General features: G+C 34.9%; 1 long non-coding RNA gene across 1 annotated transcript; it reads right to left on the reverse strand.

Moving 5' to 3' along the window:
• Positions 1–314: 314 nt before the first annotated feature.
• On the reverse strand, positions 315–2,291 carry LOC129317725 (uncharacterized). Its single transcript, XR_008595032.1, has 3 exons — positions 2,099–2,291; positions 1,564–1,636; positions 315–601 (listed from the first exon to the last, which is right to left on the reverse strand). It is a non-coding gene; the product is annotated as an uncharacterized LOC129317725 (long non-coding RNA).
• Positions 2,292–3,629: the final 1,338 nt, after the last annotated feature.

Consider the following 3,629-nt stretch of genomic DNA (forward strand, 5'->3'; position numbering starts at 1 on the left):
CAATGATGTCTCAATTATAATTATGCCCGGGTTCATAATGATAATTGAAACCTCACTGGCAAGTTTCTGCTCCACATAGTTTTATATGTAAAAACCTTGGCTCTGATACCAAATTGTCACACCCCAAAATAGAGGGTGACCGGCACGGGTATGAGTCACTTACACATTCCCGTAAGCCTTAAAATAAACATTGATTTCATTTTTTCATTTTTTTTTACAAAAGAAAGGAACAAAATTTAATCAAATCCTATGAAAATTTAAAATAACTTATTGGATTTAATATTATAAAAGAGTGTCGATATTTTTGTAAAAATTTCGGCAGAACCTCCCCTGTAACTAGGATCTCCCGAAAATTCTACAACAAAATTCTGACAGATAACAGTATAAATCAGGAGCGTAGCTCCTTCCAGCCAACAACCCATATACAGATCAAAAATAAAGTTTATCAACAACCTATGTGGAGCATCTATTCTTCTCTCAAATCAAAAGGACATACAAATTATATATTTACATAAAGACAATAATACCAATCAAAATATCCACCCACTGTAGCTAGTTGCCCTTTTGAGGTTGCTGGTAGAATCGGCGTCAGCTAACCAATCTGAAGCCAAATAATTTTTCCAGTGAATAGCATTCCCATAATAAAATTCTTAAAATTTAAATTGACAGTCTCTAATAATGGTGTCAAATAATTGAAAGTAATTCCACCAAAATTATAAGCATATAAATTATAATCATATTTGAAAAATAAGAATAAGTAGAGAACAATTTATGTTCTCATGCTTAAAGAAACCATTTGCTCTCATATAACTCAAAGTAATACAAATTACTAGTCAACACCGGATAAATTTCAAAAATACATATTAATCAACATTTAAAATTTCGAGAACTCAACAGAACAGGTTACAAACGTGAACACTCAGTCCACGAGGGTAAATAACCAAACGCGGCTTATGCCACGAAAACAAACGTGGACACACCAGTCCACGAGGGTAAATAACCAAACGCAGCCGGAGCTACGAATCAAACGTGGACACACAGCCCACGAGGGTAAGTAACCAAACGTGGCTCAGGCCACGAAATCAAACGCGGGTATGAAGCCCACGAATACCAAACGTGAGAATAAAACTCACGAAACAAACTAGCTAGTATTTAACCACAGCGCGCTACGGACTAACGGAACTGCCGTTAGTAACAGTGTTCTGTGTAAAGTTCTCTTAGAAATCCCATTTCAACATGCGAGAGAAATGATTATTTTGAATTTAAATTGTCATTTTCAAAATCAAACTCGCATGAATTGTGTCAAATCTCAACGTTTGTCAAAATCATAACTTTGTATTAATCGAGTATCCAATAAATTTCAAAGTTTAACAACCATACAAGATTACTTCCATCAAACTTGGAAATATCTTTGTAAAAATCAATGAATGCATATATCATAACTCGTTTGTCTTTCACTGATATCTTAAAATTTTCATAATTAATATAATTCATAAGAAAAATAATTCAGGAAGAGGCTATTAAAATAAAGATAAAATATTAAATGGAATGCTATTCACTTACTCGTCGGAGCTTCAAAATTTTTAAAGATATCCTTTCTTTCAATTTTGGTCAGGTTCCCTTTCTTCTGCACACCCTATTAGAATATAAATAAATAAATAATTAAATAATTAAATAAATTTGTCCTGGGTATTTTACCAAACAACATACATACATACATAATTGTCGAAGTTGATGTTAATATTTTTCCTTCCTAATTTTTTTTTTCAGTTTTATTGAGATCTTGCAATATCGTCTAATTCCATAATTTCTAATTGGAATCTCAATCTACAATATCATCTTGCTTCCTTGCATAACCGCAATATTCATTTAAATAGAAATTCCTCCTCTCTTCTTCTTCCTTTTTCTTCTTTTTCTTACGTAACAGCATGAATAATGACAGAACAATGTGAGGTTGCCATGATTACATATACCAAACAGTAATAGTAGCGCATACAACTCTACTTCTGCATTTCACGTATACGCACGTCACACATGTCCTTATCTCTTACTCTCACGACATAGTGGATTAGCAATAGGAGAGTTTAAAATTTCTCACCTTCTCAACCCAGATGGCAGCGGACAACAAAGGAGAAAGAAGAAGAAAATGAAGATTGCAGCAGAACAGGGACGCAGAAAACTGAGCACTACTCGCAAGGAAACACAGGAAATGAATCAGCAACAATAATCCATATTCATAACAGCACTGCCGCAGCTCTGGCAACTTGGTTTCTCATCCCAGCTGTTACTCGAAGATGACGCCACAGATAGAACCAAAACAGAAAATGAAGAGGAAAAAAAAACAGAGACAAAGAGCACGAAAGATAGCCGGAGCAATCGGTGCAGCACAAGTCTCCAACTCTTTCCAACAATAATCACTGGTGATAATAAAGAGAAGGAAGATCTAAATACTCACACATGCACCTGGATAAAGAAGGGAGAAAGAGCTCGGTAATCTGAAATAAATAAAGAAAACAGAGTGCAAAGATCACTCGTTGACTGACCAACGACAGATGGAGTAAAGGCAAGCGTACCGACGATAATAACAGCTAAAACTGAAGAGAAGCAGCAACGATTCAAGGAGGAAGAAGGAGAAGGTTTAGCGTGCTCTTTTATAACACCCAGAACAGAGGAGAAGGCGAGTTGCAGCTCGAGCCCGCATACACATCAGACGGCGTCACGGCAAGGAAGAAGGAAGCCACTTACGCACACCTCAATCCACTAGCAACGGCGGACGGAACCTCAACGCCAGTGACTGCTGTATACGGAGGAAGTGAAATTTCTAGACCTAGGATTTCTCTTACTCTCTCCACCGACTCTCTCTTTCTCTTTTGCTCCAGAATCCTTTCTGAAGAACAAAAGAAGAGTAAATAAAAATATAATTATGTTAGGGGTAATTTGGTAATTTTCTTATGAGGAAAATCAGCAAAGGAAGAAAAATATTCTATGGGCTCACTACGGTTCGAACTTGGGACCAAATGAAAATAATCCAGCCCAACTACCACTACATCAGCTTCCTCTATTAGCATAATTGTATAAGGATTTAATATAAACATACATAAACCAATTATCATATATATATATGTATATTAATTTATTTTTATAAGGGTTATCACAATACCCTCCCCGAGACATAGTATGGTTGTATAGATTTTTTTTTCGACACTCTTGCCCATTTTGACTTTCTTCATATTAACAAATAATGAAAAGCATTTGTTAGAAATGAATTTTTACTAATACTAAACAAATTATCATATTCTTGTTTCACTTACCAAAAATTTGGGATCGTATTTACTGTGAACAAATTTCATCCACATGTCATAATCAATGAACGGGTATTTCTCCCAAGGTTTTTTCATGTTGACATCATTATCACTATCATCATTTTTGTTGCAACTCTTAGGAAACACATATTTTCTGGTAAGTTTGGACTTAAAGTCTCTCCATTGGTCCCCAGCATACTTTAGCCACTTGTCCTTTAAAAATGGAGTTTCTTTGATATCATAAGTAATCTGCAAAATAACACACATCAATAAAGAATTTAGCAACAACATAAATGTCAAAATAAAAAGTAGATGTGACATATAACA

The sequence above is a fragment of the Prosopis cineraria genome, unplaced genomic scaffold, assembly GCF_029017545.1.
Source record: "Prosopis cineraria cultivar Desert tree isolate PC_DT_omini unplaced genomic scaffold, ASM2901754v1 PC8, whole genome shotgun sequence".
In the NCBI taxonomy this organism is placed as follows: Eukaryota; Viridiplantae; Streptophyta; class Magnoliopsida; order Fabales; family Fabaceae; genus Prosopis; species Prosopis cineraria.